This window comes from Canis lupus, chromosome 33 (assembly GCF_048164855.1).
Source record: "Canis lupus baileyi chromosome 33, mCanLup2.hap1, whole genome shotgun sequence".
Lineage (NCBI taxonomy): Eukaryota > Metazoa > Chordata > Mammalia > Carnivora > Canidae > Canis > Canis lupus.
The window spans coordinates 32,087,000-32,099,347 of NC_132870.1; the positions used below are offsets into that span (position 1 = coordinate 32,087,000).

Genomic DNA, 12,348 nt, shown 5'->3' on the forward strand with positions numbered 1-12,348 from the left:
GTATTCTATGTGCTTAGTCTTTATGTTAGTTTATGTTGCTTTTCTTTTATTGGAGGTAGGGGGCAGTGGTGGGATTAAGAATTGGAGATTGGGGGGATCCCTGGGTGGCTCAGCGGTTTGGCGCCTGCCTTTGGTCCAGGGTGTGATCCTGGAGTCCCGTGATCGAGTCCCACGTCGGGCTCCCGGCATGGAGCCTGCTTCTCCCTCTGCCTGTGTCTCTGCCTCTCTCTCTCTCTCTCTCTATCATGAATGAATAAATAAAATCTTAAAAAAAAAGAATTGGAGATTGGTTTGACATTTTTTTTTTTTTTAAAGACAGGTTTTAAATCCTAGTCAAATAGTATTACACTTGAGACCAGGGGTTATACTCTAGAGTAAAGCAAAGGTAAACACCACAAAACCATTTTTAATAATTTAACGTTAATTTTTGCTGAACATGAGTGAATCCAGACAAGTTCAACTGTTTGAACTGCTGATAAAAATTGATATATTAAAACAAATAGAATGTGAATAAATTACAAGATTGATTTTATATTTATAAGAAAACATATAGTGTAGGCCTTTAGAATATGGACTTTAAAGCGGAATGCCTGAATGTATGTCTTCACTCCACCAGTTACCAGGTGATCTTGACAAAATTACATAATCCCTCTTCCTCAGTTTCCTTTATGTTTTGAAGATCGAAGTCATATTCAGTAAATGTTAAGATTTTTTAAATTAATAAATATGTTGTGAAATTCATTAAAAACTTCAGTTAAACATTATTTAGTTGTTTATAAGGGGATCTCTACATAGGGCCAGCCTTTAAGATGAAGAGAAATAAAAAGCAGAAATTAGTTTTTGCAGGTGATTAAATGCTGAAGTAAAGATATTTTTGATAACCACAGAATCAGTTTATAGTACATTAGTGCTATATACAACTGTTCTATTATATAACAAGGCAAAAGCAATTAAATGCACCATATAATTTTCTTTAACATCATTTAAATACTTGAAAGCATTTGTTAATGATTGTTTTTGTTGCTGCTGGTGGTGGTTTTTTGCCAACTCTCCTGATTTAATTTTTTTAACCAAATTGACCTTTTTTGAATTAAAGGTCAAAAGTACTTTGCAACTCTTAAACACATATTTTGCCTTAGAATATACTTATTTTTACATAAATGTTAATCTCCTTACTAAATTTTTAGCTTCTTAGAGTTTCATTTATCTAATACATTACAGGCACCAGAAAAATGTTTGGTTTGGGAATTTTTTTTAAAGATTTATTTATTTTTTAAAAAAAGATTTATTTATTTGAGAGAGAGTATGCATATACAAGGGGTGGGGAGGGGCAGAAGGAGAGGCAGAGAATCTCAGGCAGGCTACATGCTGAACGCAGAGTCCAATGTGGGACTCTATCCCACTACCCTGAGATCATGACCTGAGCTGAAACCAAAAGTCAGATGCTCAACTGGCTCAGCCACCCAGGTACACGCCAGAAAAATCTTTTTTTCATTGAATTGGTTCTATAAATAAAGGTGTTTTTACAGCAATATAATTATAAATGTTACATTGAATATGTATGATAACTTAAGGTAGTTTTATTCTTATATATATTTGGCATATTTTCTTCTTTGCTTATTATTTTCTTTGGGGGCTACCAGGGATTTAATGTGGGGAATAGGAAGAGGGCAATGATTTTAATGCTCAGAGCATTTTTTTTTCTTAGAGAGGGGGTGGGAGAGGTAGAAGGAGAGAGAATCTTAAGCAGGGTCCATGCTGGAGCCTGATGTGAGGCTCAGTCTCACAATCCTGAGATCATGACCCTAGCCAAAATCAAGAGTCAGATGCTTAACTGATTGAGTCACCCAGGAATCACAATGCTCAGAGCATTCTTGATTTACTTCTGACATTTCTGCATCTTTTAAAAACATTTCCAAGGGTTTATAAATACTAATTAAAAAGTATTATTTAAAAAGTATTTTAATTAAAAAAGTATTTTTAATTAAGGGTTTATAAATACTAATTAAAAAGTATTATTTAAAAAGTATTTTAATTATGCTAAACATTATTTCAAAAAACAGATTTAGGTGTGACATTTAATGTATTGATAGCAACTAGAGAAAAACAGGAGTATTCTGAGATTTTAATTTCTGGTTAATTTTCCTTTAAAAAATGAATTAAATCAGCTAAAATACTTGCTAGACTCTGCTAAACAAAGAAGGAACATTGCCTCTTTAATGTTGGGTGTGAGAGGAACTGAGAAAGGAAGAAACATATTGATTTTTATTTGTTAAACTTTAAATATAAGTAAATAAAGACTTTTTTTTAAGTTTTAGTAGAAGAACCATTTGATTCAATGGATCCTCAGAAGTTGAGCTTTTGTACTCAGAATTTGACCATTACAGGACATATGAAAAATAATAAACACTCTTCAAAGGCTTAAGATCCCAGGACTGAATCAAAAAAGACTAGTCGTCAGGTCATGATCTCAGGGATGTGAGAATCGAGCCCTGTGTCAGGCTTCACGCAGGGCATGAAGCCTGCTTAGGATTCTCTCTCTGCCCCCATCTCCTTCACCCACTCATCCTGCTCTCTTGCTCTCTTTCTTAAAAAAAAGAGCAACAACAACAAAACCCTGCCATCCACCATCCAGGATCATCCAATTTACTCTTACAGGAATTGTACCTCACTTCATCATCAAAAACAATTAATGTCCAGAAACAACCAAAGCAGGATTTCCAAAACAATGAAGTAAGGAACTCAGTGGGCTTTTCCCCCAGCAAAACAACAATTTAACTGGTGAAAATTATTTAAAAACAGCAATTATTCAGTCCTTGGGAATTATCCTATGGGCATACAGCATATCAAGAAACATTCATTAGAGAAAATCTACTAAATATCAGAACAGTGAGTTTTTGTGGCATTTGAGCCACCACCCATTATCTCTCCCTCATTATGTCCCCCTCACAGTGCTGTGTTACAGAAGCTCTAACCCTAGCATGTTAGCCAAGAGGCCAAAAAGAAGATGAAGTTTCCTCACTCCCTACCCCCTAGCTGCTTAGAGCTGTAGTTTGACTATGGAGGAGAAACCATTGTTTCTCATCGCCCCCCTTACCCCCATCAGCACCACGTTATAGGAACTCTATTCCACATAGGCATGACTGAGAGGACCAACTTTCTCTTTCTTCAGCCAGTCCCTACTCTCAGCAGAGCAAGCTGAGAACACTGTGGCCTAATTATCCTGTCCTAACTCACCATAGGGTAGGGGTTCCACACCAAATGAGGCAACCCAAGACCAGAGCTGCTCCCCCATTTTCAGGGTATACTTGTAGAGCAGGGCTATCACTGGAAAAAGAGAGTCTCTATCCCCAACTCCAGTGCATTGATGGAGAGGTTCTGCCCAGGGGTAAAGACAGACCATATGAGTGAAGAATGACTTTATTTGTAAGGAGTGTAGAATTTCATGCCTAAGGGTGTATAAAACATTGAGAGGAGCAATGAAGAGCAATTGAGAGGAGACTGCATAGCTCCATAATGCATCAAACCAACAGAGCAGCCAAAAGTTTTAAAGAAAGAACCAGGGTAAGAGTCAGCCCAGAAGAACCCTCCTGGCATCAAAATCAACTGTGATGATCAGGAAGGTAATGTGCATGTGCAAAGCTGCGCCTACTGAGGAGCAATCAGAGCAGGATGTGGGGCAGACTTGAAAGCATTCTCCAAGCTGCACACAGACCCATCTACACAGGGCAGAAGCCTCACAGGAACAAGGGGCTTCAGCACAGCCTGTGATCAGACACTTCTCGAACAATAGTAAGTTACTCAGACCCAGAGTTAACTCCTAGGAAGTAAGGCCCCAAAATAATATTACAATCATCCCTGGCATTCTGGAAAACTGTGCACATGTCCAAGGCTGTGCCCTCTCGGAGCAACCAGAATGGGAACCTCCAAACCACTAGTCCTGTGCTGCATGCAGGGCAAACAACTAAAATCCCTGAACTAGGATAGCAACGTCTAACCCACAGATACAGCCGATAGCCCAGAGTAAAATTGACTGGCAAAAGAGGCTTAGGCACAACCATGAACCAGTGGCTGTGCGAACTCAGGAGCAACCCCTAAATAATGAGGCTAAAAGATAAAAATAGCAGGGGAAAATATGAGTAGGAATATTAGAAGCTGCACACTGCAGGGAAACAGACTTTGCAGAATTAGTTCAGGTAAGTCACTAAGCAAATAGACAATCAAGCAAATAACAACAGCTATTCACCTCTGGGGGGGGGGGGAGAAGGGGACCTGAGATCAGCATCTGGTATTGCTAAAATATATTCTCCAAAATGCCCAATTATCAACACAAAACTATGAGACATGGAAAGAAATAGGCAAGTATGACCCAAAAACGGAGGAAAAAGGGAGATAGAAAATGCCATTGATGGGTCCCAGATGATGTACTTAGCAGACAAAGACTTCAAAGCAGTAGTATAAATACGTTCAAAGAACTAAGGGAAACCATGCTTAAAGAATGAAAGTATAATGATGGTGTCGCAGCAAATAGTGAATATTAAGAGAAATTTTTTAATTAAATGGAAATTATGGAAATGAAAAATATAATAAATCAAGTAAAAATTATTTGAGCTGGTAGAAGATAAAAATCAGTGAATTTGAAGATAGATCAAGAGAGATTATACATTCTAAAAAACAGAGAGAAAAATAATGGGAAAAAATGAGTAGAGCTTCAGAGACTTGTGGGACATGAATAAGCACACCATGTACAAATAATGGGAATAACAAGGAGAGGAGAGAAAAGGAGAGAAAAAGTATTCTAAGATAAAATGGCTGAATTTTTTCTCAAATTTAGTGAAAAGCATCAAGTTACACATCCAAGAAATTCAATGAAGTCCAAATAGAATAAACACAAAGCAGTCCACTTCAGCAGACATGCCATACTTAACATGTTGAAAGGACAGAAAGAAAACGACAATCTCGAAAGCAGTATAGGAAAACAACTCATCGCATACAAGGGAACCCTTGTAAGAATTAATAGTTGACTTCTCATCAGAAATACTGGAAAATAGAAGGCCATAGGGCAACACATGCCAAGTGCTAAAAGTAAAAACCTGTCAATGAACAGTCTTATTTCCAGTGAAATTATCTCTTAGAAATGAAGGTAAAACATATTCTCAGATAAACAAAAACAGAATGTTTTGCCCACAGATCTGGCTTACAAGGATCAAACAAGGTTATGAGGATGAAAGCGTGTAACCCCAGTGAGTACTTTGAACCCCCCACACAAAAACAAAGAACATTTGTAAAGGTAATTATGTAGATAATTCCAAAAGATAGTATAAGTACATACATCTTCTCAACTGATTTAAAAAGCAATTGCATAAAACAATATATATAATTGCATTGTTGGGTCTAAGACGTATTGAAATATAGTTCACTTGATAATATCAGCACAAGAGAGGCAGTGGTATTGTGAGAGCTTTTATCAGAGTGAGGAAATGATACCAAATCGTAACTCAAATCCACAGGAAGAAATAGAAAGAACCAGAGAGGGAGCGATGTTGAGAAGACAGATTTTATACCAGCCAAAGATCAAAAGATACTTAAAAATCTATAAATGCTTGTTCTTTTATCTTCTTCTGAGGACACTTCCTTGCAATTGCTTATGACTAGGAACTGGTACCTTTTCCCTACTTAGGGAAGTTCACTTACAAAGACAGAGGACAAGATTTAGAATAGAAGACAAGGGTTGTGCACATGTGTGCGTGTGCACGCATGTGCGTGTGTTGTGAGGAGGGAGCATACAAACTAAAATAAGCCCCTTGAACCATTAAAGTACATAATCTTGCCAGGTGCTATGGTTAGTGCAGTAAGGAAAACATTATTCTGGGATTCAATCTTTTAATTAATTGATAAAGTACAATTTATTAGTGTTTCTCACATATTGATTTTCCTTGGCATGCAGTAATTGGGATCTTGACTATTATTCAATTACATCTTACCGATCTTCAGTATTCATGCATTAATCCTCATGGAGAGGAAATCTCCTCCATTTAAGAGGCTATCCTTGTCCCAGTCCCCAAATTTCCTGTCTTATCTAAAAATTTAGGTTTTGGCTTTATAAATGCTCAATGTATACTTTGTGGCTAAGCTATAGTGAAACTTCTACATACTGAGTTTTAAAATGGGAATAGTGTTACCTAACCAGTAGAGTGCCATAGTTTTGGAATCAGTCCAGAATTCAATCCCGGTTCTTCCATGTACCAAATACATATTATTACAGATCTCTGTTTGAGTAGTCTCAGACACATCTTAACACACCTACCTCATAAGGTTATTTTGGATTTTAAATAGAATAACATAGGAGACAGAGATTAGCAGGTGTTTAATACAATGTTTGTTACCTTAAGCCTTAAATGTGAGTGGGGAGGATGCAGAGAACAGAGAGATGTGACCAGAATAGGATTTACTGGGACACCTGGGTGGCTCAACAGTTACGTGCCTGCCTTTGGTTCCAGTCATGATCCTGGGATCCGGGATTGAATCCCGCATTGGGCTCCTTGCGAAGAGACTGCTTCTCCTTCTGCCTATGTCTCTGCCTCTGTGTGTGTGTGTGTGTGTGTGTGTGTGTGTGTGTGTCTGTCTGTCTCATTAATAAATAAATAAATCTTTAAAAAAACAGAATAGTATTTATTTTATGAGACAGTTAGAAAGTAAGATGAATTAGTAAAATGGTTACAGAGAATACTTCATAAGATTTTGTAATCTAGATGGAAGTGCCTAATATATGGCAGACACTGAGAATTAGAAAGTTAATGGGGAAAAACATGATTTTTCTGTTTTGCTACATATAAGCCATTGAGAAAGATAAACATAAATTAGGTAATCACACAAACAAAACACAAAATTCATCTGATGTGAGGATAGCTATGTGGTATGATAAGAGCATTTAATAAGGAGATTTTTCTAGCAGAAGTCAGGACAGACTTTCTTGAGATCTGAAGAATAAATAGGAGTTAATAGATGAAAAAAAGGTAGAACATACTGAGCTGAGGAAATAACTTTAAAAAGCTTTGGTTCAAGAAAAGCAAGTGAGTATGAGAGATGCAAATTAGGACAGGGAGGAGAAAGTGAAGAAAGTGAAGGAGGGAGCAAAGTATAAGATGAGGCTGAGTGAGAAAAGCAAGTAGAATCATGTAGGAAAAATTAGGTAGATTAAGGAAATATTTAGGATTTAGATGTTAGAATCAACAGGACCTATTGATAAATTGGATGTAGGAAATGAGGGGAAAAGCTTCTGCAGATCATTCCTAGGATTCTGGCTTGTAGAAATTAAAGATGGATTTCATTCCTGACAATCTGTTCATTGAATGAAGGCCAGTTTTGAGGAGGGAAATGATGGGTCTGGCCTTGAATGTGTTGAATATTGAAGTATATTCAAGATATTCAAGTGTAAATGTCAAGAAGGCAGTTGAATATATGCGTCTAATGTGCAAAAGAAAGGTCTGAGCTGGACATAATATTTATATAATTGATTTATTGGTAGTAAATATAACTAATTTTTAGGGGGAAAATGTGGAGTGAAAATAGATGAGGGCTTAGGACCAGAGGTTGAGGGTCAATATTTAATAGCTAGGTTGAGGATGATGAATCCACAAAGGAGACTAATAAGGCGTAGCCAGATGGATTAAAGTAGAACCAGGAGAATGTAATGTCATAAAATGTAAAAGAAAAGGAAAAAAACGGTCATCACGAATGCAACTTAAGAATGGAATAAATGAGACCTGAAAAAATATCTATTTAATTTATTGATATGACAGTTTATTGGCAACCTTTTCAAGAGCTGTTTTGGTGGTGTACTGGGGACAGAGACAGACTGGAGTAGGGTAAGTTGTGAATGGATGGAGTAATTCTCCCTGGATCTCTTGAACTAAGAGCTTTTGTTCAGGACTGTTTTTTCAAGGGCACTTGTTAAATGAACAGACTTGGAAGATAGGGACACTGTCTCCCTCTGGAACAGAGAACAAATCTGTTTGCTGTCCAGTATAATAAAGATAATGTCTCCCTCTGGGACAAAGGTCAGGTAGGTTTTGCCTGTAGCCCATAATAAAAGATTAGAGTTCTCTAAGTTCAGACTTGCTCGGCTGTGATGCATACCTACTGCCTGCAGCATCTACCTGTGCCACTCTATGTCACCTTGTGGGACTTAGGAGGAAAGGGGAACCAATCTCAACATGAAACTCATGCCGCTTCATGTGGCCTGAGGAATAAAGTCCTTTGCCTCCAACCCAGGCGTCTTATGTTGTCTGCAAGCATCCATGAAACTATAATAGGCTAATTTGTTGGCTTGCATGTAGAATAAAATCAGTCTCTTACAGTTCTTGATACCATGAAAAAATGGAAACTAGCCAAGTGAATTGTTTCAAATGGTTGGGCTACAAAAGAGAAGAAAATATAAGGCTGAACTAATAGAGGATATACCATGGAGGGAGTTTCGTAAAGAAGAGTAAGAGCTAAGCACGTGTAAGTATTGATGAGGGGCCAGTTGAGGGGGAGAGATCGAATATATTTAAGACAGAGGATAATGGAAGATGGATAATCTAAGGTAGGAGAAGATCCTACAGATAGGTAAGAGGAATTGGACAGAGAAGAAGGAACACTTCCTCATTTCTTTATGTGTAATAGAGAATTCAGGGAAGAGAGACATAAACTGAAGTGGTTGTTACATTTAGTATCACAGTTAAGGAAGCTCTTTCTGACTGTTTCTCTTTTCCCTGGGAAGTAGAAGGTCAGGTAATTTGCTGGAGGAGGGGAATAGAGGAGCAGAGGTTTGAAAGAAAGAAGTTTGAAATAGTCTGTGGAGAGAGCAGAAAAAATAAGCTGAGCAGAGAAATGGAGTAGGAATGAAGGGTCTTTGGAGATCTGTTGGGGGTTAATGGTAAGAAACTAGTGGTACCAATATACCCAATGGTATGACTTTCTCTAGCACCACTCAGATTCAGGCAGAGAAAATAGTTAAGTTCCCCTAAAATTAAGGTTTTGCCCAATAAGACAATGGAGTTTAAAATTTTATTGAAATTCTGGGCCATAGAACTCAAGCTGAATGGGGATAGAGAAGAAAGGAATGGACTGGGCTAGTGGGTTGAGAGGAGTTAGAGATCAGTGGACCACAAGCCCAATGAGGTTGAAAAACATTCATTGGGAGTTGTTGAATAAACAAGGTAAAAGGAGGGATTCCTGAGTGGTTTAGCGCCTGCCTTTGGCCCAGGTCATGATCCTGGAGTCCCGGGATCAAGTCCCACATCGGGGTCCCTGCATGGAGCCTGCTTCTCCCTCTGCCTGTGTGTCTGCCTCTCTCTCTCTTTCTCTCTGTCTCTCATGAATAAATAAATAAAATCTTTAAAAAAAAAAAAAAAAAACAAGGTGAAAGGAGAAAAGGTTGCAGTGAGAAGATTTAGGAATTGTTCATTCATTCATTAGTTCATTCATTCATTCAATAAAAATCTCAATTCACAGACTAGTATGTGCCATCTAAAAATTATTGTCCTCTTGCTTGGTATGCATCTTGAGATGTATCCTTAAAATATATAATTTACCTACCCAGTAACAGTTTCCTTGGTCTACTTTATTGTGGCTGGTTCTCCTTGATAGCTAGAGAAGACCAACCAAAAGTAGCAAGGAGAAATCAGCATTTTAGTTTTTACCCTATATTTTCTTGTGTTGTCTGAATATGTACAATAACCATTTATCCATGTGTTTCTAATTCAGTTTTTTAAACAACTTTTAGAAAGTTATATCTAAAAATTTCCACTTGGATAACCCTCATTAATTGATGTTTTTAATATTATTAATACATTTGCTATATTAGTTATTGCTAGTAACAATAATCCAAACTAGTGAGGAAGTAGTTGAGCACTATAGTGAAGAACAAAGAACACAGGCTTTGAAATTAACAATACTTTCTGTAAAAAATGGAGACTAAATGTCATAATGAATATAAAGTACTTAACATAATCTCCAGCATATAGTAAAATCCAGTTAATAATAGCTATTATTTTTATCATCATTGTCATCATCATCATCTGTAGTCAGAACTCTTGGTTCCAAGGGACAAAAATTCAACTCCTGCTACAGTTTGCAAAATAGGAATTTATTGGCTCATGTAATTAAAAAGACCAGAGGTAGATGCAGTATCTAGACACAGGTATCGAAACTATATCAACTATATCATTTCTTGGTTTCATTAATAACAAGCTTTCCCCCTCATGGTAATAATATGCCCTACATCTTACCAGCTAACCAGTAGCAGTGAAAGAAAAATGTCTCTTTTTTAATAGTTGCAGCGAAAGTCTTAGGTAGAGGTGCTTCATTGGCCTGTCTTGGGTTACATGCTAATTCCTTAACTAATCATATGTCCAAGGAAATGGAATATTCCAATTGGCCAGGAATCGAACTGGGGAATGGGAACATCTTCAACCAAAACACAGGGACTGAGAGTGGATGGGGGATGGTTTCTCCAAAGTTAAATCAAATTTCTGCTAAGTAGGAAAAGGTGGAATAAATGCCAGAGGCAAAACCAGCAGATTTCCAATACTGCACATATAGTTCTGTGCAGTAATACAAATGTAATACTGCAAACAGGAGAACAGTTGAAAGTACATTTTAAATTGTCACCCACTTAGCAAAAGCCTGTTTATATAATACAGCCTGTACTTTTCTTAAAGTGAGAAAACAGAGGTCTTCCCATACTAATATGCACAGATTGTGTCATAGGTTAAGGATGTTCCACAGAAAACATCCCACCTCAATTTCTATATAATTAAATGTCATAACACTTGAAGAAAAATGCAATTGAATTTAATTATCATAGAAAGATGATCACTAAGGTATTAGTTATCTCAAGCAACATGGCACAATAGAAAAAGAAGTAAAAATCACAAATATAAATCTATCAAAAATATAGTAATAATAATATTTACCATATATTGAATGATTAGTATGTGTATTCTAAAAGCTTTTTTTTTAGGTCTTATTTATTCATTCATGAGAGATACAGAGAGATAGACATAGGCAGAGGGAGAAGCAGACTCCCTGTGGTGAGCCTGATGCGGAACTCGATCCCAGGACTCTGGGATCACGACCTGCGCCAAAGGCAGATGCTCAACCACTGAGTCACCTAGGCATCCCTCTAAAAGCTTTTTATCCATTTGTTTTATTATCACAACTCTGTGAGTTAGGTAATCATTATGTTCCTTTTATTTGTGAGGAGACTGAGGGTGAGTGGTTAAGTAATTTGCCTTGTATGTGTGCAGAGCAACATTTGACTCTGTTCTCGGTGCTTCCAAAGCCTGTGTTATCAATAATCGGGCAGAGTGACTTAACCTCTTATTCCTTGCTTCTAAAGTAGGAGATTTTGTTTTAATTACCTTTAAGGATACTTGTCTCTTAAAAATCCTAATTATGTAAGGGCCCACCTTTAATTTCTCATTAATTTTTGTATCTCTTAAGAAGATTTTGAATCAATTATAACACTTTTATTTTTATGTATGTCTTTAATCATGGATGAAAAAATAATAATATCACTATCTTTATAAGAATACTTGAGTGTGCAGGTCATAGCATTATTCTATGGTCATGAAGGAAACTGCGCTTTTGACAAATGTTCTTTCATCAGGACCTCACATACAAAGAATAAAATTTGGCAAATACACAAAGTGGTTAATATTAAAGTAGAGGGAAAAGCACCATCTGAATTTCTGCATCCCTTTACGTATGAAGTGTTCTGTTTGGTTGGTTTTTTAGTTTTTATTGTATGTTGCCTTATTGCAACTCTGCCAAGTATATCTCTGCATTCTTGTTTGGAATCTTTTTTTCCACATTTGAATCTGAAATCTAGTCAATACTGAAAGGACTATGAAAAATCCACTGAACTGTTGCAAATAGCTTTGCCTTGTTTACATTTTTATATAAGATTAAAAATTTTTGAGTAATTTTTTGCTTAATAAACTCACTTCCAATATGCTGCAAATTGTGAGTAAAGATGTAAAGCAAAAAACATGCTAATGATCATTTCACTTTGTTAAATGTATTCATTCTGTAAGAAATGAAAACGTGCTTACATAGTTTTTCTTTTTGCAGAGCTCAGATATGTAAAAATTCTTTGAAAACTAAGCAACATTAGACAGCTACTAGCTATTAATACTATAATAATAACTGGCAGGAGCATAGTATACATATAAATGAATAGTGTGGTCTTTGGAGTAAAAGCTCCATCATTTACTAAGAATGGGTCAATGGCAGACATTTAATACCTATGAAATTTAGTTTCCTTATCTGCAAATGAGGGAAAATAATAATGCCACCACA

General features: G+C 36.6%; 1 protein-coding gene across 1 annotated transcript in view; it reads left to right on the top strand.

The window, feature by feature from the left end:
- The window catches only part of FAM241A (family with sequence similarity 241 member A), a 44,409-nt gene that overhangs the window by 19,949 nt on the left and 12,112 nt on the right, over positions 1-12,348 (top strand). The gene's annotated exons all lie outside the window — the stretch shown is intronic.